Below are 27375 nucleotides of genomic sequence, written 5' to 3' on the forward strand. Positions count from 1 at the left end.
TGTTAGTGCCCAGCTGAGAAGGGTTTGTGGGAGTGAACTTTCCTCTCTTGCTCTTCCGCCCTGCTGTCCTGTGTGCACACAGCATTCCAAAGGCCATCTGAAAGGAAGAGGGGAGAGCCCTGGTGGCTGCTGTCTGATCCAGGATTCCCCAGCCTCCAGAGCTGTGACAGTTACGCTCCTGGGCTTTGGGACTCACCCAGTCACAGGTTCTGTCACAGCAGCCCCAAATGGGGGCAGACTCAGCCACAGGAACAGCCGGGTACGGCAGGCTGGGGACCAGCCATGGCCAGAAGAACGCAGAAATGGAAGCACATGGCCAGTGGCTGGGAGGGAGGCTGTGCAAGGACCTGTGGAAAGACAGAGTCAGTAACATAAAAGTGTGTGTAGGCACGGGCATGTATGCCATATACAACCAGGCATGGGAATCGGGAAGCATTCCAGCCACAGCCAATGGGCTAACCTACTTCCGCAGACAAACCACAAGGCCCAGAAGACTCATGTGTTTCTAGGCAGAGGAGAAAGACTAACAAAGGATGCAAGAATGAAGACAGCAGACACAACAATGAACAGAGAAGTGCAGTTGGGTTTCAAATTCTTGTGGAGAGGTGGCCGCACCAGCTAAGTAGGAATTTACAGGATGCAAAGACAACTTTGCGTATGTAAGAACACAACATTTAGTGCACATTGATGTTTAAGGGCATCCCAGAAGCTTGTGTCTAGATGAAACAATCAGGTATTTTCACTGTGGTGAACTACAGGTAACATAGTTTGCTGTCTTAACCACTTGCAAACATGCAGACAGTTCGCTGGTGCTAAATGCATTTGCGCTGTTGTACCACCCAGCACCAGAGCTCTGTCTGTTGCAACACTTGAATGGCTGGCTTGCTCCTCTCCCAACATCCTGTTTTCTGCCCCTGTGACTTTGACCCCTGCAGGTGCCTCAAGTAGGTGAAATTGTGCAGTATTTGTGCTTTTGTGGTTGGCCTATTTCACTTAACGTAATCCCTCAGTACTCATCCCTACATAACATGTGTCAGAATTTCCTTCCTAAGGCTGAATGACATTCCATTAACTTTTCAGGGCCCTTTTCCTTGAAAAATTCAGGAAAACATTGTGATGACCAAAAAAAAAAAAAGTTGCTAGTCATCCTCCAAAGAAGTGTTGACATTTTACTGCATGTTCTTCAAGTTCAAAGGTAAACACAGTGAATTATACACCGTGTACAAATATTACAGTCCTGTGGCTTCCAGAACAAATCACTATGAAATGTACAAGTTAGCAATAGAAATTGATTCTTTTACCATTCTGGGAACTAGATGCCCAAAGTTGGTTTTCTGGGGGGTTAAAATCAATTTATTAGCACGTCTGTTTTCCTTTCAGAGGCTTTCGGGGGAAATCTGTGGCCTTGCCATGTCCAAGGGCTCAGGGAACATCTTCAGACAGAGGGCCTAGCATGCTCTCTATTTAGCACCCTAGGGTCTCTCCTGTTGGTAACCCCCTGTGCCTCCTGGCTCTCGGCAGGCTGCGGCTACGGCTGTAGAAAATCCAGGACAAGCTCTCGGCCTCTGAGCCCTATCTGACCTCAGCAGGGTGTCTGCCACGGAAGCTAGCATTCACAGACCACGGGGACTAGGCCTAGGACAGGGAACCACCCTGTAAGGGGCTATCATTCCATGTGCCCACCCCACAACGTCATGAATGGAGATTAGAAAAGTGTCTTCCATTTACACCTGGAGTCAGCCTTGGGTGGCTAAGCCTCCCTCCTCATTCTTTAACCTGTCCAAGACAGGTGAGATTTGCAGAAAGTTAGGCTGTTACATGCCTCAAAAGCAGCACATCCAAGGCGCCCCCTGGCTTCCTTGGCATCTGTGACTGATGCATGGTAGGAAGTACCTGATGTGTCTGCTGCCCGGGCCTACCGCCCTCTTGATGATACCTGGCATTGCTCTCTGTGCTCACACCACCCTTGTTCCTTCCATTTAAAAGTAGATGACATCAAATTTTAACTGAAGAGGCCCTCTCATGGGCCTCTCATGGACTCTGTCCCCCTGAAGTCCTGACTCCCAGGATCCCAGGTTGTGACAGTCCTTAGATGTTAATAGCTATGACGGGGTCACCCTTGGAAGAGGGTGACTCCTTAATGCCACGTGACTAGGACATGTCATAAGACCCAGCGACCTACTGGGAGGCCCACACCAGACAGCAGATACAGACACAAGAGGGGGGTGCCTACCAGCCAATGCATGCCATCCACATGGAAGCCAGCTAGAGGCAAGAAAGGGTTTCCACAGGATAACATGGGGAGCAGGGCCCTTGCTGGCACCGTGGGTTGGGATTTCTGTCCTCCAGAAATGTGAAAGAACAAATCTCTGGTGCTTGAAGCCACTCAGTTGGTGGCACTTTCTTTGGACAGACCCTGGAAATGAAATCAGACTCCAAAGCTACCTGTGCTTTATGACACCCTATGCCAACCTTGCTGTCTGGGAAGGAGGCCAAACCAAACCTTGGGGAAGGTTCGTGGCTAGCAAGGCTCGCAGCCTGAGCAGGAGACTAAGCCCTTGGCATCCCGGAGAGTCATCCATGTGGTCTGCTTGGGACATTCACCTTTCACCCCAGCACCCATTCCTGCACCATGTCCGACCTTTAACCAGTGTGCTCTCATCCTATCTGACCCCATTTACAACAGTCAAACAAAAGGCACCACTCCCGGCACTGACAAGTTCCCCAGACTATGCTACTTACCAGATTAGGTTGCCAGAAAAGCTATGCAGCCAGAAGGCCTAAACCGTGGGGCGTGTGATTGTGAACCGTAGCAGGCATTCTTTGTGCGGACTGAGTTTTGCAAAGGTTGTGCAGAGACTGATAGAGGACATGGTGAGGCCGAGCAAAGAAGCAGTGTGCAAAGGACAAGTCTTCAACTTCAGGCCGTGCGAAGGAGCCTCTGCAACTCCAGCCCTTCTGTCGCACCATCGCATGTCAGGCCGCCCTCACAAGGCTGCCCTAGGAGAGGCCTAGAGGTAGGCTAGAAATATACAGGGCCTGGCTTCTTAGCAGATCCAAAGGAAAAAGCTGTGTCAACATTTTCAGACTAAAGAGGAAAGGAAGAAGATGGAGGAGATGAGTCGGGGGAAGAAACACCTCGGGCCAGTGCAGTTGGAGGTTGAGATGGTCTGCCCTGCAGGCAGGGGTTCCCGGAGAGCAGAGCTGGGCTGGGTTGCAGTCCACAGGCCCTGGGAGAGAATCCGCTGCTTGCCCTGTTCAGCCTCTGGAATCCACCCACATCCTTGGCTCAGGACCCTCCGTCACTGCCTTTACAACCAACATGAGAAGGTTCACTTCTCCTATGACATCACTCTCATCTCAACTTCTACCTCCCTCATCCACATTTTTGAAGACACACACACTCTCTCTCTCTCTCTCTCTTTCACACATCCTCCCATATGTTGGTTCATTTTCCAAATGCCTGCCCCGACCCCCCTAATGTTTCCCCTGAGGGTGGCCAGAGCCAACCCAGTCACTGGACCATCATGACTGCCTCCCAGGGTGCCCGTTAGCAGAAAGCTGGAGCCAGGTACCAAATCCTGCATTCTGATGTGGGGCGCCAGTGTCCTAACTTGGGATTTTGCCCACTAAGCCAAATGCCGTCCCTATTTTAAGAAAGCAGCTGCTAGTTTGGCTTAAGGAGACCAACGTTTTTCTAAAAACACTCTTCATAATATTGTTTCCATCTTTTGTATTTTTCTTTACAACTGAAACATGATATAGAAATAAGGAGGTCTAGTGGGAATATATGATTTGACTAGAATTCTCCTTGCAACTATGCCTGTCTACTTTCTAATCAGATCTGGAGGGGTTGGTGTTGTGGTGCAGTGTGTTCAGCTACCTCCTGCCATACCAGCATCCCATATTGGAACGCAAGTTCAGGTTCTTGCTGCTTTACTTTTGAGTCCACTCCTGCTAATGTGCCCAGGAAGGCAGCAGAAGGTGGCCTGGGCATTGATTTCCTGTCACCCATGAACTTCCTGGCTTCAGTCTGGCCCAGCCAGGAGCCATTACAGCCAACTGGGGGCGTGGACCACAGGATAAAAGATCTCTCTCACTCCCTCCCTTCCTCCCTTCCAAGTAACTAAGATAGATCTTTAAAGGAAAGCAGAGCTGTATTAGTCCCATCTCTGCCCCTCAGGGCTGTGCTCCCTTGGGCCAGTTATCCACCTCTCTCAACCTGAATCTTCTCATCTGAAAAATCCACACTTGAAAATACCCATTTTCCAGGATAGCTGCAAGTATTGAAATGAATACATCACTTGCAGCCTGGGAACACAGTAAAATAAAAAATACTAGAATGACCAGGTTGAGCACTTGCTTCTGAGAATCCCACGAGTTGCGATGTGGCAGGGGCACCTTCGGGTGCCAGCTCAGGAGCCTGCAAAGGCAGGATCAGGAAGGCAGGGGGTGCCAGGAACAGAACATCAAGGTTTGAAGCTGAAAATTTAGACTCAAGTAGAGAGCATAAAAGACTGGGAGTATTTAAGAGCAGCCTATTAGTGCTGGCTCCAGCTTTTCAATTAAGGAGACACTGGGCCAGACAGCTCCTGTCTGAACTTGTCAGTTGGACAGGATGTGACTGCAGCCTCAGGGCCACCAGCCTTTAACTGACTTCCCGGTGCTGCTGCCCGACTCCATTAGGAATCAGCTGCTAGTGGGAGAGGCAGGAGCGCATCCTGCAGTGGAGGACAGGTGTGTGGTTCTGAGGCTATAAAGTAAGCCCTGAGTGCAGGAACAGGTGCACGTGGAAATGAAGCTTCCCATCAATGCATATCAAGACAGAAGGGGAAATCTGATTCCAGCTCTTCTCTGTGGCACTCCACCTGGAGTGGCCTCTGCCCCTCCGTGCCCTTCCTGCAGGATCGCTTGGAGTTTCTCAACGCTTCTGCACCTGCTGTCCTGCCTGCCTAGAGCGGCCCAGCTCCTCTCCTGTGTGTCCTTTCTCACCTCCCTCAGGTCCTCAGAGAGGCTTCCGCTGACCTCCCGCATGCCAGCAGGCACCTTCTATCAATCTCTGCATGCTGTTGGGTTTGTTTCCACACTTGCCTGAGGGAATATTTCCAAGTGTTTGTTCTCTTCGGAAGATGACCCTGCAGAGCATCGTGGGGCTTCTGTGATTTGAACCCATTTTATTCCCTCAGGCCGTTGTGGCAATGTTAGGAGGCAGGTGCTTTAAGGAGTGACTGAGATGCTAGGAGGGATTGATGCGTTCGCTGAGGGACTGGATTCATTCCCCAGGGCCTAGATGTGTTCCTGCGAGCGCATGCTCCTAAAAGCAAGGCTCTCTTCCATCTTTCTTCTCTTCTGCATGTGCCCACTTGCCTTTCAACTTTTCCATCATGTTGCAGTACAACCAGGTCCCATCTCCTGACACCTTCGATGCTAACTCTTACAGGCCCCAGTATCTTTGCCTCAGCTTGCAGTCCCTCTGTCCTGTCTTTGATGATGGTTAATCAACTCCTTGCTAAGGATCAACCCGCTAAAATAAGGGAGGGGCAGAAGGGTAACGCTAGCCCCACAAAACCCCAGTCACAAAAATTGCCGCTTCAGCAGTCGGCTTTCAGCGCTAGGCACTGGGTTCTGAGAGCTGCCAGCAACTCACGGACCCAGATCAAGTAAAACGGTATCCAATCTACCCGCAGACCCAGACACACCTCAGCTCACCTTTGCCATCACATAAGGAAGACATCAGTCCCTGTGACCGAGCAGTCCAAGAAAGGCCAAGAAGCGACTATGCAATGCCCAGCCTCACTGTAGGGTAGTCTCTCCTAATCTGAGGGGCAGCTGCCTGGCTCCTTGTTCTGCACATTGCAAAGAACTGCTTTCTACCAACCACTTCAGAGTGTTCGTGATTGGGCAAGCAGACCCAGTTATTTTTATTTATTTATGTTTTGCAGGGGAGTGCGGCAGATCTGTGAAAAATCCTGCAAAAATCTGGGAGATTTCCTATGATAATGGTTAACAGAAGATCCTCAACATAAGCATCGGCCCAACCTTGTACTCGCAGCCTGCAGAACTGGGAGCAAAATCAACTTCTTTAAGCATTCCCTAGCCCTGGGTAATGTTACAGCAACAGACAGCAGACCAAGTGAAGTTGGGAGGGAGGGGAGACGACCTCTTTGCGATAACGTTACAGAGGAGCAGGTGCTGTGGTGCAGTGGGCTAAGCCGCTGCTTAGACACGGACTTTCCCTATCAGAGTGCAGGTTTGAGTCCCAGCTTCTCTGCTCTCTTAGCTAGCTCTCTCTGAATGCACCTGGGAAGGCAACAGATGACCACTCAAGTCCTTGGGCCCTGCCACTCACATGAGAAATCCCAACGGTGTTCTTGGCACCAGACTTCATCCTGCTGAGGTCATCTGGGGAGGGACCTGGCAGATGAAGATTTCTCTCTCTCTCTCTCTCTCTCCCTCCCTCCCTCTCCCCTTGTCACTCTGTTTTTCCATGTAAATAGAGCCCATATTCTGCTGAGAAACCGTCAGCCATGCTTAGAAAATGCTACAGAGCAAGGACAGGAGGTCTTGACTAGACTGATTAGACACGATGACACTCTGTCCCCCAGCTTGTCAGCCACTATGACATGTCTGTCCCTGAGATGGCTCCCCTATCAAGTGCTACTCTTACAATGATTATTTCGCTGTTGTTGTTGACAATCACAACTTTTTTTTTTGCAGCTACAATTGTTTACAATTGCGCTGCTGCCCTTTCCAGGGTGACAAGCCTGGGTCCATTACTGTGTCTGAGCCCCACAGTAACCTGCACCCATTTCCCACAACTGAGGAACCATGGCACTGAGAGGGTGACCCACTCAAAACCTCCCACCCAGGAAGCTCGATGGGAGCGGGTGCTCTGGCTGTTGGTCCCCAGCCCAGCAGGCTGACCACAATTTTATTAATCTACCCCAATTTCCCAAATTCCAAATACTTAGCTTTTTTTGAATTCCGAGATCGCTTTTAGGGACGGAGATCCTTCCATGAAAGTTTGAGTAACCTAAATATCAAAATTATAGCATGCTTTCTTAGAAAAGGAAAACAGTCGCACCCAGAGATTCCATGGAGTGCTTGCGGCTGCTAGCAAACTGTGAGCTTGCCATTTTGCTGGAAGCACGAAACCACAGTCGGCTTCGAGTTCCTTCATTTGTTTGTTCCACTCCTTGTCATGGGGATAAGTAAACTTGAAAATAAAATATCACCGAGATTAAACGCGTCTGGAAAGAAAAATATTAAACCGTTACCAGTCTGTGGGGGGTTCAGTTACATGTTAATTCTATTTTATTTTACTGTATTTTCCAAATTTCCTATAATAATTGCATTACTTTTATGATCAGAAATTATGACTTGCCTCTCTGTGTATTATAACTGCCTACCTACTCAAAGAGGAAGGACATGCAAACTTTCTTAAGCTGGCTAGTTGAGCAGACAGCTGTTTGGGATTGCCGGTTGTTTATTGGAAAGACTGAGAGGCAGAGCGATTGCTCTCCCATCTATGCCTTCACACCTCAAATGCCCACAGCAGCCAGGGCTGGCCTAGGCTGAACCCAGGAACCTAGCATTCAGCTCAGGCGTCTCACGAGGGCAAGGCCAGGATCCGGCACTCTGCCAGCATCCTGTGCCTGCCGGGTACACATGAGCAGCAGTTCGAATCCCAAGTGGAGAAGCGGACTCAAATCAGGGGCTCCGCACACCCCCCAAATGAACTTTCTTAAAAAAGGAATAATTAGTCTGCTAGTATGCTCTAGAATTCCTTTGGCTACTTTGTGTGTTCTGTGATTTTTTTTTCTTGTTTTCATTTTATTTGAAAGAAAGAAAGAGAGGAAAATCTTCCATCTGCTAGTTCACTAGCCTGTCCTCTAAATCAATGCCCCTAACTCTGACTTTCAAATTGTTAAATAAATCTTTTAAAAAAAAAACGTAGTAGGGGTACTATAATATGTTAACAGATATTAAATGATTAAAGAATGAAGTAAAAAAAGGAATTGAATGTCTGGGGTGGGATTTGGGGGTAGGGTGTTCAGGGACAGCATGATCTGACAGAAGAGAGATGACAAGCCCCGCGGATGTGGGCAGGAAGACCAACATACACAACAAATGCAGAGGCACCAGCAGGCAAGTTGAGGTAGAGAGAATCAGCAGCTCATTGTTTGGGACATGTGAAGTTTAAGGTGCCGAATCTCCATGAGCACGGACATGATGATTTGACACTAGGGCACGCTTGTTCAGAGGTCAGGCGCAATAAAGCTGAGACTCACAGCATGTGGGTGACCTGTAAATCTATGAGACCCTAGAGCAGCAACAAGGATCAAGTGAGAAAAGAATCAGAACAGGAACCCAGGGATGGAGCGCTGGGAGCAACCTGCACATGGAGATCAAGGGAGTGGGGGCAAAAGGGAGACCGCCGTCCTGGACGCCCCAGGAACCCCACACTTCAAGGAGGACTTGAGCTGAAATGACCACCTTTGAGACCAATTAATTCTCAGAAAATTTCAAGTTGTGTTTGTTCCAAGGATTAACAACTCACATTACATCCAGGCCAGAGGGAGGAAAGGCATCTTAGAGGCCAGAATCTCATGGAAAAACAGAAGTTGGAAACATTGCTTTGAGGGCAGCTCCACTGCTCACTGGTTATGGAATCTAAGGAAAATCATTGAACCTTGTCAATCCCTTGGTCTCCACACCTGTATGGTAGAAAGGGTACCAGTTATCTCATTGTGTTGCTAAGAGAAGTAATGAAAATAAAATTCTTATCATCGTTGCTAACAAACAATGGATCCTCCATAAATATTCTCTTCCTCGTTGTGGTTACAGGTGACAGTTCTTGCGGGTCAGACTAACGGATACAAGTCAAAGCAGTCTGGAGGTGTTGAATCTACGGCACTGATTCAAGGTGACGCAAACCTTCATTCACTATCGTTCTAATTATTCAAGTGCCAGATATGCACCCCTTCCTTCCTAAAGTTTTAACTCAGCTTCTCAAACTAGAATTTCCCAAACTGAAGACTATTTGTAAAATAGTTCACGCAGATTAAGAACTTAATGTCAAGCAAGGCCTAGGAAGTGCTCCAGATTAAAATCAAATAACATGCCATCCCGTTTTCTCTCCATTGATTTAATCCCCAAGTGGCCATCATGACTGGAGCTGAGCTGACCCGAAACTAGGAGCCAGGAGTTTCCTACAGATTTCCCATGTGGAAGCAGGATCCCATGGCTTTGGGCCATTCTTGACTTGCCAGGCCACAAGCAGAGAGGTGGGGGAAGTGGAGCAGCTGGGACACAGACCAGCACCCATATGAGATCCCAGTGGATGCAAGACGAGGATTTAGCCACTAGGCTATTGCACCAGGGACCAATTTAAGATATATCTTAAGGTATGGAGTAATGACAGTGCTAGAATCTGAGAGCTGGATGATACTATTAAAATTGGTGACCCAGTGATGAGGGAACAGGTTTGAAAGAGAGGAGCAGAACATTTATCTTGCTGAAAATGTAAAGGAAGCCAGAATGCTTCTTTTGTCACTCAGGACCTTGCTCCACAGAAGGCAACATTGTGACTAAGGATGGATGACACAGCAGCAGTTTAGGAACTCCCTGGACTTTGTACATTTAGGTAAATTACTGCGAATCTCCAATTTCCTGTCCTCTTCAAATCTAGAGCCAAGATTTCTGCTAATGTCTGTCCTTAGAATACTTCTTTCTTTCCTTTCCTTTCCTTTCCTTTCCTTTCCTTTCCTTTCCTTTCCTTTCCTTTCCTTTCCTTTCCTTTCCTTTTCTTTTCTTTTCAAGGTTTATTTATTTTTATTGGAAAGGCAGATATACAGAGAGGAGAGACAGACAGGAAGATTTGGTCCATTGATTCACTCCCCAAGTGGCCACAAGAGCCAAGATTGAGCCGATCTAAAGCCAGGAACCCAGAGCTTCTTCCAGGTCTCCCATGCAGGTGCAGGGTCCCAAAGCCTTGGGCCATCCTCCACTGCTTTCCCAGGCCACAAGCAGGGAGCTAGATGGGAAGCAGGGCTGCCAGAATTAGAACTGGCGCCCATATGGGATCCTGGCACGTTCAAGGTGAGGACTTTAGCTGCTAGGCCACTGTGCCAGGCCCCTGACATGTTCTTAAGACTCTGCTGGGCACAGGCAACTTGCGAGATTTGGGGACATCAAAATACGAAGAAAGGTCCTGACAGGAGACTGCAACCCAGTCACAGAGTACAGTGGTAATGTAGAGTGTGCTTCTGAAATTGTATGAATTATAAGATTGTTTCTAAGCAATTAGAAAGCAACTCAAATAGTATTGTTTCAGAAATCAGTATTTTAGAAGGCTGTCCAACACAGTGATTACCAGCTGCGGCTCTGGGGGCTGGTGTTGGCACTCACCAGGTGCAGCTGCCGCTTATAGTGCCAGCATCCCACACTGGAGCACATTGGGATCCAGCCCCTGCTCACGCACCTGGGAAAGCAGCAGAAGACGGCCCCTAGTGCTTGGGCCCCTGAACCTGTGTGGGGAACCCGGGTGGAGTTCCTGCACCCTGGCTGAATTCATTCTGCCCCAGCCGTGGCTTTTGCTGGCATCGGGGACCTGAACCAGCTGATGGAAGATCTCTGGTTGTCTCTCTCTGTCTTGATCTCTTTGTCTGTTGTTCTTTCAAATAGATAAATAAATCTTAAAATAAAATGGAGCAACAGCTCTGGCTGGACTCACTTGAGTTCTCAAGCTGGCTGTGAGAAAAATGCCACATCCTGGGAGAAGGCTCCTGCCTAGGACTGGAGTGGCAATCCTGATGCTGTTACTATCTTGTCCTGAGATTGACGGGTAGACACTTAGCCCCCCAGGACTGTCTGTTGTTGGCAAAATGGAAGTCATAAATACTTGCCATGAAGTTGTAATAATTCAATGAAGAAACATACACAGAGACCTTAGGGTTGTGCTGGGAACAAAATAATAGCTCAATAAATGATTAGCCTCTGATTGTCATTCCTCAGAATGCAGAGGCAATTGTTCATGAAGCCAGATGGTTTTCCACCTTCCCCTAACCCCAAACCACGGGAGCTGAGTTGTGCTGTTCTGCAGAGCCTCGCTTCCCACATCTCCCCACTCCTCACCACCCCCGAGCCCAAATCTGTAATTTCTGCTCAGGGCTGAAATGATTTGCCAAAACCAGCCTCTGTCGGCTAGGGTTTCCCTCTTTCTATTTTCCATCAAAGGATGGGTCCCAGCCAGACAGAGGGTTTGAGGGTTCACTGGGACCTCTCCAAATAAACACAAAAATGCGGTTTTGGGGGCATCGTGAAAAGGGAGACATGTAAGGACAAAAGGATGACTGTGGGCAGGAGGGGACAGTGACATCTGGTAGAGCAATTTTGTTTGCCTGCGTCCTGCTTTTTGTTCTGTCATTATTTTCCACTAGATTTTTCTCAAAACATCTTCCACTGTTTTCTTTCCATCCCCTCAGATTAGATTGTGATGTTACCTACACATGCCAGGCGTTCTCCTTATTGACGGGTGGCAATGCTTCATCTTATTTCTTTTCCATGCAACTTCTCTCTCTCTCTCTCTCTCTCTCTCTCTCTCTCTCTCTCTCTCTTTCACACACACACACACACACACACACACACACACACACACACACATTCCTGACTCTTAGATTCTGAATTCTCACCAGATGAACAATTAAATTCCCCAACTCTTCGGGATTTTAGATAGCACATCATGGGGCAAGTGCTGTGGTGTTGCAAGCTAATCCTCCACCTGTCGTACTGGCATCCCATACATTCTAGTCCTGGCTGCTCCACTTCCAATCCAGCTCCCTACCCATGGCCTGAGAAAGCAGCAGAGGAGAACCCAAAGCCTGGGCTCCTACATCCACATGGAAAACTCAGAAGAAGCTCCTGGCTCCTAGCCCTGGACTAGGTCAGTTATGGCCATTGTGGCCATTTAGGGGGCAGACCAGCAGATGGAAGATCCCTCTCTCTGGCTTTCCCTCTCCCTCTCTTTGTAACTCTTACTTTTAAGTAGCATAAATAAATCTTAAAAAAAAATAGCATATCATTACAGTGTGGAAGCAGCTGGATCCACTCTCTTTTTCCCTAAATTTGAAGAAATCAGGCACAAGTCCCTGTTGGAAGTTGGGACTATAGAGTGGGGGAACTCTCGTTTGTAATCTACTCATTGGTGTAGCCTTTTACAGAATCCAATCCTTCCATGGCACGAAGGATCCTTATCACACAAGTCAAGATTCCGGCACATGTGGTATCTTTTCCTTCACTTGTTACAACAGCTTCTGGGAACCAATAACATGAGTTATTGGGGATGGCATTGTGCTGCACCAGGCTAAGCTGCTATCTACCGTGCTGGCATCTCTCAGTGTAGTGCTGGTTTGAGACTGATTGCTCTGCTTCCAATCTAGTTGCCCGCTAATGTGCCTGGGAAAGCAGAAAATAGCACGAGTACTTGGGCCCCCACACCAAGGTGGGAAGCCTTGTTGGAGTTCCTAACTGCAGGATTCAGCCTGGCCCATGGCTGGATGGTGTGGGCTTTTGCAGAATGACCCAGGAGAGGGAAGCACTCTTTCTCTGCTGCTCTTCCTTTCAAACAAACAAATCTTCAAAAGAAAAATTTGTCTCTGTGCATAGATTTCCAACATTTTTGCAACAACGTGATCTTGTCTTTAATTCTGCTTTCCATGAACTTTTTGAAATCCCCGTGCAAGGAACTGATTGTAGAAATGCACACTTTGGCTCTTAGCTACCTGCAATAACTTAGCCAAAAGTCTACAGCAACTCCAGCACCGAGCAGTGATGCTTGTGGGTCTTGGGAATGTTCTTTAGCCTGTAGGAACCTCAGTGTCGTCTGTTCAAGCAGAATCATCATAGCTACCCAATGTCCCACAATCTCTGTTTCTCTCACATGTAAATGAATTTCTGCTTTTTAGCTGGTTTTGTGGCTGCTTGTAATGAAACCTACATTTCCCAGATTTGGTCATGGGAAACAAGCTGTGAGCAGGTGTCCTGGACGAAGCAAAGGAATGCGGCCAGTAGGAGTGCCATCTTGGGTCTACGATGGACCCTTCATCCACTCAAGGAAAGGCTGAACAACGAGACAGAAAGCGCCTGGGTCCCTGGAACAGAGTCGTTACACTTGTCTTGTGCCACCTACCTCTGGACTCCTCTATGAGAAACAGAAATCTGTGTCATTCAGTTTCTTTTTTTTCCCTTCTGAATGTATAAGAAAGATTCACATGGTAGAACATGAAAACGTTCATGGTAAGTTGTTTTCTGTAAAAACTATACATGGATTTCAAAGTGGTTTTGGGAGGGTTGTACTGAAATAAACTTACTTTTTTTTTTAAAGATTTTTTTTTTTTTTATTGGAAAGTCAGATATACAGAGAGGAGGAGAGACACAGAGGAAGATCTTCCATCCAATGATTCACTCCCCAAGTGAGCCGCAACAGGCCGGTGCGCCCCGATCCTAAGCCAGGAACCAGGAACCTCTTCCGGGTCTCCCACGCGGGTGCAGGGTCCCAATGCATTGGGCCGTCCTCGACTGCTTTCCCAGGCCACAAGCAGGGAGCTGGATGGGAAGCAGGGCTGCCGGGATTAGAACCGGTGCCCGTATGGGATCCCGGCGCGTTCAGGGTAAGGACTTTAGCCGCTAGGCCAAGCCGCCGGGCCCAATAAACTTACTTTTTAATTCCATTTTCAGCAAACTTTTTGGTGTATCTTGGCTTTCTCTATGAGGAGGTGGTATTTATTCACTTGTTTGGACTGGAAGTTCCCCGCTGCTGAACAGCCTGAATTTCTCTCGCAGGGGTCTGGAGTTGGTTTCTGTTGCCTGCTGGGAGCCCCAGCTACTGGCTGTGGCCTCCTGTGCCTGTGGCAGTCCCACCTGGGTCTCAGCAGGCAACCAGGAGAGCTGACTGCATCGTCCCTGTCTCTCCTGGGGAGGAAGTGCTGTGATTTTATAAAGCACATGAGCTCCCCTACAGGTCCATGTTTCCATACATTGCTCTCCTAGCATTTCCCAGCTCTCCTGAAGGAGAGTAAAGAATATGAGTAATTCACAGGGAAATGTGAGCCAACATAACAAACATTTGAGATGATGAAAACACCTCCATATAAAATATTAATCACCCCAAGTATTCTCCCACAGTGGCAATCATACTCATGATTTGTAATATTAGTATCAACAACGTTGGGGAGAAATGCTGGTAGGAGACCAAGTTCGTGAATTAGCATCAAATGGCAATTAAGGTTTCTGTGGATATACTTATGCAGGAAAACAAAGCTACAGTGAGGCTGTCTGCAGTTTGCTTTTTTTAAATAGCTTTACTGAGGTTTAGTGCACATGGCATGAAAGGACGTCTTCTGAGTGTGCAAGTCAATGATGGTTAGCCAAATCATAATCACACAGCCACTACTCAAACTCAGGCTTGGAGACTTTCTATCTCCCCCAAGGGTCCTTTATGACCCTTTGCAGTCACACCCTTCCTCTCCCTTAGCCTCAGGCATCATTCATTATTTTTGACTTAGATTTGGCTTTCCTGATGTTGCACATCACTAACACATCTTAGTTTTTACTAGGGTACATCCCATCCCCAGCATCCTACATCTTTCATGAAAGCTCTAGTGTAAGATGTGGACATGTGATTTAAAGCCATGCTCAAATTTAGCTTAAAAGCATCCAGAATCCAGCCTCAATAAAGAGGAGATTGAAGGCTATTAAATGGCATCTAAGAGGAATTGGTATTAACACATTTATAGGTATAGTGCTTCATTCCAGAATTTGATAAGAAAGATCAATCGAACTTTGTCACAGAGCAAAGCTGTTGTTAATACTTTGCTCCATCCAGAGGGGGATACAAATTGATCCATGCATTTCAAAGCAGGAGGCACTGGGGACTTTGCAGAGCCTTATTATGGTGACAGTATTCCTATTATGCCAAATGTCTAATGTACAGGTAATGATTGTATAATACACAGAGAGCTGTTATGCACTGATTACCAACTGCTGTTTATAATCTTTTGAATGCATTTTTCTGATGCTGAAAAAATGATGGAGAAAATCACAAGAGGGAGAAAATGGAAAAGAAAGTGATCCATAAACAATGGGGCTTCAGAGAGCTCCATGTGGCCACGTTGAGCCCTGTGCTGTCTGAGAGTCACTGACAAGCTTCAGGAGCATGATAAATGTCTAGACCTAGCAGCAATAAAGCAAATAGTAACCTCCAATTGAACATGTACATGGGCTCAAGGGGGTGTGGTATCAGTGGAAGCCACAATTCCCATGCTGCTAGGCCTAATGGCAATTGCGCAGTTGCCTGTATCCCAGTCACACATTATCAGCCGTACTAATCAATGTGAGATCACTTCTTCTCAAGGGGAAACCAGCTACTTAAATGTTCAGAGATGTGATGGATGTTTGGCCTAGGGGCTAAGATGTTGCTTGGGTTGCCTGCATCTCCTATTGCAATGTCTGGATTCAGGTCTCAGCCACATTCCTGAGGCCCATTTTCCGCTAGAAGACACCCAGAGAGGCAGCAGGTGATGGCCCAAGTAGCTTGGTTTCTTTCATCAGTGTAGGGAAACTGGACTGGATTCCTGGCTCTTGGCTTTGGCCTGGCCAAGCCCTGTCCATTTCAGACATTGGGGAGTGGACCTGTGGACAGGAGATTTTTTTTTTAAATCACTTTTTTCTCTTTTTTGCCTGACTCTTCCTGTCTTTTAAATAAAACCAATTTCAACTCTAGATTACAATTTCTCCATTCAGTATGTCCACAAATCGTTCTTGAAGGCTTATTGAACACCAAGCACTGCTCCAGGGGCTAGTGATGAAGAAGAAACTCTTTGTTGGAGCTCAGTGGAAGAAATGCAATAGACCAGGAAAGCTCTACATGAAGACAGCACATGCTGGAAGTGGTATGTCCCATAACAAAATCAAAGATAGGGACTGTGGAGTGAGAGCAAATGAGGCTTGTCAAGTGGAAGATCAATGGTATCAAACCAGAACCTGTTTTGAAGTCATTAATATCATACCAATCATTGAAAGGTGATGAATGGCAATTCACCCAAGTGCTGAAAAATGCACAACTAAACCAGCAGTGGACTCTTCTTATAAGTGCTAAAAATGTCTGTTGTATTTGTTAATTTATTTGAAAGAGTGACAGAGAGAAAGGAAAAGACACACAGAGAAAAATCTGGTGTCTGCTGGTTTATTCCCCAAATGCCTGTGACAGCGGCCACAGCTAGACTGGGTCATATAGCCAAGAGCCAGGCTCTCTGCTTCTCCCTTCAAGGTGGCAAGAACCCAGGCATGTGGGAATCATTCACTGCCTCCCAGGTACATTAGCAGGAAGCTGGATTGGAAGCACAGAACAGCTAGGACTGGAGCCAGGTACTCTGATAGGGAATGTAGGTAGCCCGAGCAGCAGGTTAACCTACCATAGCATGTCCACCCCTAGGTCTGTAGACTGGGCAGATTGTGATTCATGGTGTCATTACTGTTGTTGATGAGGATTCAAGGAATCCTCATTCAGGGAAGCTTTTAATGATGTTCCACTCATTTCCTTCTTTACTAGAAATAGTTACTAAGGCTTAATTCAATTTATTTCTACAACTAGTAGAAGGCAATTCATTCATCCTTGAGCCAGTCTAGGAGATGTGACTAAAATAATATTACAAGGCTTTAGCTCTACTGCAAAGGTCTTAGTCTGTGATATATCCAGACATCAAAGCGATCTCAATGCCCAGCCTGAGTATCCCTTATTCAAAATGCTTGGGGCCAAAAATGTCTCCACGTTCAGAGGTTTTCTTATGCTGGAGTATTTGCATTGATGGTTAATCGTACATTCCTCACCAAAAATCTAAAATGTGAAATACTCAAAAACCCCAAGCTCTCTGAGTGTCAATGCCATGATCACAAGTTTTGAGATGTTTAGATTTTCAGCTTAAAGATGTTTAGCTCTTTCACTTTTTAAATAAGTATTTTCCACAAGGGACTCCTGGTAATATCCAGCCAAACAATTTTTTTAAATTAATTTTCTTTTTACTGGAAAGTCAGATATACAAAGAGGAAGATCTTCCATCCATTGATTCATTCCCAAGTGGCTGCAATGGCCAGAGCTGAGTCTGTCTGAAGTCAGTAGCCCGGAGCCTCTTCTGGGTCTCCCACTTGGGTGCAGGGTCCCAAGGCTTTGGGCTGTCCTTTGCTGTTTTCCCAGGCCACAAGCAGGGAGCTGGATGGGAAGCTTGGCTGCCAGGACACAAACTGGGATTCCAGCAAGGACTTCAAGGCAAGGACTTTAGCCAGTAGGCTACTGTGCTGGGCCCCAAGTGATGTTCTAAAGGGCAGAATTAGGGAAATCGTACCTCACAAGCTCCTTTTCCCTTCCTCGGTGCACCTCTGCCTCATTCCTCTGGAACAAAATCTAGGTCCCTTCTCTTCTTTGTTTAGTGTTTTAATTTTTACTTACTTAAATTTTTATTCAAAAGGTAGAATAACAAGAAACAGAGGAGACAGAGACAGAGAATGGTATCTTTCATCCCCTGGGTTACTCTCTCAGGGCTGTCACCAGCTGAGGGCTGGGCCTTCCCCAGTCAGGAGTGAGGAGCCCAGTCTGTGGCAGGTGAGTGGCAGGGACCCAAGTGCTTGAGCCATCACCACTGCCTTTCGGTGTGCATTTTACGAGGAAGCTGGATCAAAAGTAGAGGCAGGACTGCATCTTAGGCATCCCAACAGGGGATGTGGCGCCCCCAGTGGCGGGATCCATGGTGCCAAACGCCCACTCTTTCTTTGTTTCTTGACTACCCCATGGTGTGACTCTTTCTTCTCTTTTCTTCTCTTTTTTCATGACTCACTTTTCTGGGAAAGCTTTGCTTCCTAGTAACTGGTTTTTGACTTTCACAATTCTGCCTACTGGCAGGATTGGTCAATTCTCACCATATTACTGGGCTTTAATAGACTGCCTTCTACAAAAATATGCCAGAACTCTCTCTGTAGGATTCATCTGTACAAGGAAATTACCTGTATTTTTCTCTTCACTGACTCATGAGGACCATAACCATTCAGATCAAGAAAAATGATCCAAGGTATCATTCCCCAGACTTGACTGCGCTTAGAAGCCGTCTGAAGAATTTAATAATAATACAAGTTCTCTGATTTTACCTCAGACCTGACTGAGCTAGAAAACTATTCCAATATGGTTCTAATGCAACTTGATCTTTGACACTTTAATTCAATTTTATTTTGTTGTCATAAATTTGGGAGTAGAGCAAAGTTTAGTCATAACAACAAAAAACTTGCATTGACTTATTATTTTATATATTTTAAAATATTTTTTTCAAATAGCTCCAAGCACTTTGAGGTTTGGACAGAGTAGGTATCATAATTTCTGATTTTTATGTTGATTCTACAAAATGCCTAGGACTTGCTGTTCAATAGTCATCAAGGCAAAGTCCTAGATCCCAGGCTCTACATCCTACCACAGAGCAGAGACAAACATTAGCAATAAGGGAGAAAAGTCCTGTGAGAGGTCCCGTAGGGAGCACAGGCCCAATGACAGCACAAAGCTTGTGTAGCTGAGTGGGATGTGGGGACCCTCAGTAAGAGGTGGGCACCTTCAGTCTCCAGAGATGAGTTGACATCAGCGGCCAGGGTGAAACGTGTTTCTCAGAATGGGAAGAACACAATTTGAACAGTGCCATGCTAAGAAACTGAGAAAAGAGCTTAAGAAGCATGAATTAGGCACCTGTGTTGTGGTGCAGCAACTTAAGGCACCGCTGGGGCTATCTGTCTCCTGAGCTGGGGTGTCTGGTTTGAGGCCCAGCTACTCTGTTTGCGATCCAGCTCCCTGTTGATGTCCCTGAAAAGCAACACATGCTTATTCCAGCACTTGTGTCTCTGCCACCCTGCAGTCAGAAACAGACGGAGTTAACGGCTCCTGGCTTCGGCACAGCCTGCTTGGCTTGTCTGGGGAGTCAATCATCAGAAGGAAGATCAAGCTCTCTCTCTCTCATTATTTTTTCTTTCAAATAAAATAAGCAACTCATTTTCTAAAAAAGATTGAACTGTCAATGAAAAAAAAGAGAGAAACAGAACTTAGATCAGACTGATTAGAGAGAGGTTGCATGACAGAAAGTGGAAAAAGATGAGCGTGGGGTTGTAGACAGGAGCCAGCCAGTGAGACTGTGGCACGTACATACTTGCACAGCCTCGATGGGGGCGGAGAAAAGAGACGCAAGGTGGAGTCTACAGTGCTTGTGCAACCAGGCAGTTGCTGGCAACAATCACTGAGATTCAGATCAATATGGGAGGAGTTTGCAGGGATGGTGTCCAGCCTGACCTTAGTTATAATCAGCCAGAAGGTGAATCCACAAACATAGTGAGTTGGAGCTCAGGAGGGGAGCCAATGAAATAGGTGAAGACTTGAGAATCAGACGTTGAAACCGAAGCGGCAGATGAGACAGAACACACACAGGGAAACTAGGACTGAGAGGGTAGACGTACCACAGAAACAATGTGCTGGGAGTTGGGCTCAGGCCTCAGGTCTGCTGAGTCCTAGTGTCTTGCCTGTGAAGAGGGGTAGTTGGGAGCTGCCTCTGGGAGCTGACGCAGGGAGCAGACAGTAGCTGGAATGCCAACCTGACCAGGTACAAGCCACCGGTATTAGGCAAGAGACTTAATCTCTGTGCTTCACTTTCTTTTAAGTTTTGATAAGGAGATAGTGATAACATCCATCTCAAAGATAGTAGGCAGATTAAATGATAAAGCATAAAGCATGTAGGCTAGTGTCTAGCATAGAGCAGAAAGGCAGTGCACGGTGGTTCTTAACTGTCATGTCAACAGAAGGGACAAACTCCTTTGCAAGTTATTGCAGAGAATACATTGAAGGATATCGACTCTGGTATTTTAAGCTTAGTCAACTTGTCATGTTTAATTTTTATTTAAGTGCTTAATATTCACTCACGTTGATTCTCTCTTGTCTTTCAGAGGGTAGTTATATTATTGGGAACTGGCTGGCCAATGATAAATTTTAATGTGGCTAGGGGTGACAATTTGTATTCTGTTTTGCAGTAGCTATGCCTGAAGCTGAGAAAAACATGAGAACCACTCGCAAATTCAGGGTGTTTTAAATGAGGGGATACTGCTATATTTAGTTACAAGTAAGTGTACAGGAAGAGTACACTTACTTTAAAAATGTCAGGAGTTTCGTATCTGGAAGGGACAATTCTACAGCACAGACACAATCTACTTTGGAGGAAGAAAGATTCCACACAAAAAGAGCATGATAAATATGCTAAGTTTATACAATATGTGCTCAGTGATAAATATTCTAAGCATGTACTTCAATAATTCTCTCATCAGAGCAGACTTGTTACCTCCACCATCAGCAGATACTGATAATTAATCAACTGAAATGAATCTTTACAGAATAAACAAATCTGTTTTACATGAATGATGATTATGTCTCTTTCAGTTGTGAAAGCTTTTCATAACTTATTCATGCCAGCGTTAGGCAGACTTTTCCCTTGGGGAGAAAATCTCCCTTTTGGTGAGTTCCACCTTTTTATATATTTTTTTCCCAACATTCAGCGTTATACAGTGGATGGAGATTATTATGGGGAGCATACAGGAGTCATGGGGTACTGTACCAGTTCATCTCCAGCAAGGACAGAGTGAGCCCCTGCGGGGTCTCATGCATATTTGTAATTGTGCTGGAAGAGCTTAAGTGATGAGCCTTGACTACACTCAAGAAGGTGGCCATGACAGCTTTTGTGTCCAGATGGGAACACGCAGCGCTGCTGATAACTCCCCACAGGACAGGTTGCTTTGGAACAAGCAGACATTAAACTCTGCAGCTAGAGACCACGTAGAAAAAATAGAATATATCCCCTTCTTCCTCCAGTAAAACAGTACTCAGATCAACACATAAAGTAAATGATATATTCTAATTCCTAATAAGAGTACTTATGCTTTCATTAGAGATAATTCTCCAGCTATCTCTTGTATTTTATATAATTTTTAACATCTTGTGAACAGAGACGCTAATGAACTTTGTTACAAATGTTCTCATCAGAATGTTTGAAATTGGAAGCTCGTGAATGCAGGACAGCATGCTTACTGTCCATGAGAGAAGATTCAATCAGATTCCTCCCTGTGTTGCAAACTACTAACAGGTGATGGCATCACCTTGTCCTTGTTGTGTCACTTTGTGCAAGTTGGGACTTGAGAAATTCAAGATGTGGTCCGGCTGTTGACCTGTGTGTGACACACTGCACTTTGTCCCTGCGCTTTGTTCCGTCAGCATCCGTGAAATGTGTTAACTTGCAGGTCAGGTGAATTCTCAGGTAGTTTCATAATTCCTATCATTAGATTTTGGTAGTCTAATGTTTAGTGTGAGTTAATTTAGGTTTCAAGATTAAAATGTCAATTTTTAAAATGAATGATTTAACTTTTAAGTTATTTCATTTTTGTGATTCCCTTCCTTCTTAAGCTGAGCATATAGTTACTTCAGAGAGCTATGGTGCAAGCCAAATGGTCAAAGCATGTTCTGAGCCATATGCAACATGAAGAATTAGAAAAATCTTACCATATTTTAGTGACAAAAAATAAAAATCTATTCTTAAAGAATCAGATATAAAATTTAATAAGAAATGAAAGTTAAAATGAGTTGATTAAGCTGCTTTTGTTGAAGCCATCTGCTGACTAATTGTTACTGACTTTATTTATGTTTTTTTAAAATATATCATGACTCATTTTTCTGCTTGGATATAGATTTACCTGTAGCGGGAATCATCCTTCCTCTCCCCTCTGCCTCCCTATACCAGCCTCTTATCATTTGTTCCCAAGTTATGACAATGGCATATGCATTCGGTTTACTGTTACAGATTAGCTTTGTGATATATACACATATCATGACATCACAAATGTAGGAAGAAAATAAAGTAATAAAACGCATAAATATGATTACAAATAATAATGGAAATTCTACTACTGAGAGTAAAGATACATGCTGTATACATCTGTTCTTTCCCAATATTCTTATTCATTTCTTTCACTTTGTCTACAGTGGCTTTTATAAATTGTATTCATTTTTCTTAGAAACTCAGAATGAGTATACTATATAAAAGTATTTTTTGTATGTAAAGCCATCTGAGGTTCATCCTTTACATACTATATAAAAGTATTAACCATATTTTATCTATAATTGAGAAAATTATAAATTACTTAAATACCTTTAGAAAATGATTGAAGTGTTGATAAATTCTTATGAGGTAATGCTAGATAACCATTCCTAATTATGCTTTTTAAGAATAGTTAATGACATGATAAAATAGTTATGGCATAATACTAAGTGAAACAGTGAAATCCAAAAATTGATTATCCCAGGAACAGAACACATCATTACAGTACATAGTCATGAATAAAAGAAAAAATGGAAAAAAAAAACATTAAAATATTAAGGTCCAGTCGGTTGTTAATATACATGGACTCTGTATCCATGAATTCAAATAATCATATTTTTGAAAATGCTTTCTTTTAAAAAAATGCATCTCTACTGTGAGAGATGTCCTGTGAGTTTAATTGGCATTCCTTTACATGTCAATTGACTTTTTTCACGTGCACATTTAAGGATCTTTTCCTTATGTTCAATTGAAGAGAGCTTGATGATCATGTGTCATGGTGAAGATCGCTTTTGATCAAGCCTGTTGGAGTTCTGCACCCCTCCTGCATCTTGTTTTCCAATTTTTTCTCTAGATTAGGGAAATTTCCCTTTATTATTTCATTAAATACATTTGTAGAATCAGTTTCTCTTTCTGCCCCTTCTGGGACTCCCATAACTCTTATTTTTTAATATATATATTTTTATTAATTACATTGTATTATGTGACACAGTTTCATAGGCTCTGGGATTCCTCCAACCCCTCCCCATACCCTCCCCTCATGGTGGATTCCTCCACCTTGTTGCTGTATTACATTTCAAATTTAGTCAAGATTCTTTCATTGCAAGTGCCCATAACTCTTATGTTAGGCCTCTTAATAGTGTCTTTCAATCTTGAATACTTTTTTTGGCCTGATCCAGCTCTGCTTCTAGCTTCGTGGTGTTGTTAATTTCTTTTTTCTTCCTGATATTGATTTTGTTTTGTGGCTTTTCATTTAAGGGGATGTATAGTAGCTGTGTAATGGAGACAGTCATATCTAGTAACATGCTATTCAACTTCATGGCATTGTAAATTTCTACTTTTCTTTCTATTTTTGATTTTGTATTATAACTTTTCGTTTGAGGGGATGTACAGTAGCTGTGAAATGGAGACTGACATATCCAGATGTAAGGATACAATGTAGTATGCATCTCTACTTCTGACAAAGATGGACTTACAATGAAACTGTTTACTATATCTTGACAATAGGATGCTGGACTCTGCCATTGTCCATGCCTGTAATGATGGACATATGACTGTGTATGAAGAACTATACTTTAGTAATGATATAGAGGAATTAGGTGGGGGGTGAGGAAATTGGTGCTGGGATAAGGGAAATACCAGGAGCCTATGGAACTGTATCATAAAATGATAATAATAAAAATAATAATCAAAAAAAGAAAAAAAGAAATAAACATGGCAAAAACAAAAAAATGCATCTCTACTGAATAGGCACAGATTGTTTCTTGTTTAGTTATTCTCTAAACAATGTAATGCAGCAACTTTTTACATCACATTTCTATTGTTCTAGGCATTACAAGTAATCAAGAGATGATCTAAAGTATATCAGAGTATATGTGCACATTACACATAAATATGAACACCATTTTAAATAAGGGAGAAGAGTGGAATTTAAACTACCTCATTTGCAATACAATCAAAATCCTATTCCTAACACACTAAAGGGAGAAGCTTGAATCTACGATCATCACAGTGCCCATTTGAACTTTTGTAGCTGTCTGGGCTGACTCTACCAGGATTGCTAATTGACCTTATTAGCAAGTGGTTTGGGACAAATTGGCACATATTAAGGGAAATAGGTAACTTTTGTTATCCTACAACTCGGAGTAAGCACTTAGCTGGTATATGAATGCAGACAGGGTGGGTGACAGGCTCAAGGGAGAGCTGCCCCTTTGTTAAAAGACAAGTAGTCACTGCAAGAACAGGTAACTGTCCTCCATCTCTATCACCCTAACCTCCAAAGTGAACGGCTTCTTGTGTTACCCCATGCCTGCGGTTGGCTAGCTGCCTGTCCAAGGGAATCAGGAGAAAAAGAACATTACTATGGAACTGAACCTTGTAAGAAAACAAACAAACAAACAACAACAACAACAAAAACTTCACTCCTTTGCTTGATGAAGAAACTGGGTCCCAGAGAGAAATGACTACCTACAGTTAGAAACACTTTAAAGTTAGCAGTGGAACTATACTCCAACTAGAATCCAGGCCAACCTTTACACTGCGTCTGAAGTCTTTGACAGTGGTGAAGGCTAGCAAATCAGCTCATTTACCAACACAAATTTCTTAGATCTATGCTAGAAGTTATTTTATTTGTTTGGTTTTTTGGTGGAGTATGGAGGGTGGGGAGCAGTCTTCAAAGTCTATGTAAAATTTCAAATTTATTTTGCTTTAAAAAAGCATATGTATAATTTAAACATACATATTTAAATTGTTTGTATTTTAAATATATAAATATACATTTAAAATGCAGTAATTTGAGCTAGAGTGGCAGAGAGGGGGAGGGACTGACTGACCCGTCACCTGTCTTCCTTACATCTGTCTGTCTGTCCACGCGCTGCCTCATCCGCCAAGTGCCAACAACAGCTGTGCCTTTTCTTTGGCTATTCCACATGTTTGGCAGGGATTCAGGGTCTGAGCTGTTGTTCACTGTCTCTCCGACAGATGAATAGGAAGCTGGGTGACAGGCGCAGTGACCCAGACTCAAACCGGGCACTGTGTCCCAAGCAGTGGCTTAACGGGTCTGCCACAACGCTTGCCCAGTCAATGTTACCTTGTTAGCTCCATCTTCCAAGCTTTTTGAAGTACCTTCATGTGCAGCTACAGTAACATGTCACGGAAAATGATCTAACTGGGGAGCCAGGAAAACTGTGTTCTGGTTCAATCTGTTGGACACTAAACATGGCATTGGCCAAGCAAGTTTCCTCATTTGCTGAGGATACTTATGTAAGATACCTAGGATTCTCCCAGCCTAAAATTCCATGAACATTGACCCTTGAAATGCTAGAGGCAACATTTGGTGACTATTTTTTTGGGAGATGTTAGTAAATCATTTGCTTAACATACAGTTTAGTGCTCTCTACTATGGGATGGTATTTGGGATTTGTTAAATCATTAACAGTGAGTTGTTTACAGTTTAGGATGCAACAATACTCTTTGATGTTCCCTAATTATGCATTTTTAAAAATGAGTTCTGAGCCACTTCTCTGCCTAATTAAACCTCATTGAAAATTTGTTGAATTTTAAAGAAACATTTGATTTGCAAAAACGAGTCATACATTCAGTAACCTTCAGTATTTCACAAAGGATCCATAAAACATTTGAAAGTACAATAAGGTAATGTGGTATCTTGAACTAAATAAAAGAAAATTTGAAAAGCATAATTTTTCAACAGATTCTTTTTTGCTCACAAATTCTTGTTGGTAATATTTATTTTTATTTGTTTTAAAGGTCATTTACTTCCATTTAAAGCCTACATATATTTTTTTAAAGTTTTTTTTAATTATTATTGGAAAGCCGGATATACAGAGAGGAGGAGAGACAGAGAGGAAGATCTTCCATCCAATGTTTCACTCCCCAAGTGAGCCGCAACGGGCCGGTACGCGCCAATCCGATGCCGGGAACCAGGAACCTCTTCCAGGTCTCCCACGCAGGTGCAGGGTCCCAAAGCTTTGGGCCGTCTTCACCTGCTTTCCCAGGCCACAAGCAGGGAGCTGGATGGGAAGTGGAGCTGCCAGGATTAGAACCGGTGCCTATATGGGATCCCGGCGCGTTCAAGGTGAGGACTTTAGCCACTAGGCCACGCCGCCGGGTCCCAAAAGCCTATGATTTTTTTAGAAATCTTAAAAATTAATTAAATGATATAGGAAATCATTCTGTAGTAATATTAATTGGTTGAACTTGAAAGAGGTAAAATACAAATGGAGCTGAATTTTCATACAAGGGTGGGGCTCATTTAATATTTATTTCTCCTGTGAATCAACTAGATACTGTATCAGACGTTCATTTGAGGATACACATCATATATAATGTCTGAAAATATAATGATTTCTATACATGGCTGCTATATTCACTGATGAAAATACACAACTCCTTGCTAGGAATTTGTTCTGGAAAAGTGCACAAAAATAGATGATCATATCAACAGTGCTGAAACTAACGATAGGTTGGACACAGCCCTGATAAATATATATACGATAAGGTGGTACACAGACTAATGTGCATTGATACAAAAACACATGATGGCGATGTCAGAAAGACTTATTTACTAATGGGAAGTAATTTCTAAAATGTTTTATCAGGAGGAAAAGGTGTAATGCATGCACATTACAGTATGCAACATACAAGCAAATATACCTGTGTGTGCATTATCTCTAGAAAGCTATATAGGAGATCAGTAGTAACAGTTGCCTTGTTAAAAGGTTATTTTGTTTTATGTAGTAGCCTAGTTTTTCAGCAGTTTTAGACTCATAGTGAAATTAAGAGGAGGGTACAGAGACTGCCCATTAACTCTGCCCCAACACCTGCACAGTCCACCCATTGTCAGCATCTCCCCCCAGACCGGTGCGTAGGCTGCAGTTGGAAACTATACTAATTGACACATCACCACTCAAAGTCCACAGGTTACTCTGGGGGGTCAATCTTGGTGTTGCACACACTGTAAAGTTTATGGCTTTGGCCAAATGAGTGAATGTATCCACCACTGTAAAGGTATACACGGTTGCTTTGCTGCCCCTCCCCCACCTCCAAATCCTCCATCCCTCCACCCTTCAACTGCCAGCAACTGCTGACCTTGTATGAGCCCCATGGTTTTGCTACTTCCATAATGTCTTACAGTTGAACCTACACAGTAAGGTGGTATTTGGATTGAGCTCTTTGACTTAGCAATGTATTTTTAAGTTTCCTTAAAGTTTTTCTGTGGCTTAATAGCTAGGGTCTTTTTAGCACGGAATGATATTCCATCGTCTGAATGTGCTGGTTTATTTGTTCATTCACCTACTAAAAGGACATCTTGGCTGCTTCCTAGGCTTTACAATCACACATAAAGCTATGAGCATATGGAAATAAGCTTTCAGCTTTTAGTAACTACAAGGAGTACACTTGATGGATTGTTTGTAAATCGGAG

General features: G+C 44.2%; 1 long non-coding RNA gene across 1 annotated transcript in view; it reads right to left on the reverse strand.

Annotated features, from left to right (window-relative positions):
- Nucleotides 1-238: 238 nt before the first annotated feature.
- Nucleotides 239-27375, reverse strand: part of LOC131482796 (uncharacterized) — a 183931-nt gene continuing 156794 nt past the window's right edge. Inside the window, exon 3 of the long non-coding RNA XR_009247297.1 lies at nt 239-347. This is a non-coding gene — a long non-coding RNA (uncharacterized LOC131482796). The remainder of the gene's footprint in view (nt 348-27375) is intronic.

Source organism: Ochotona princeps, chromosome 20, assembly GCF_030435755.1.
Source record: "Ochotona princeps isolate mOchPri1 chromosome 20, mOchPri1.hap1, whole genome shotgun sequence".
Classification (NCBI taxonomy): Eukaryota; Metazoa; Chordata; class Mammalia; order Lagomorpha; family Ochotonidae; genus Ochotona; species Ochotona princeps.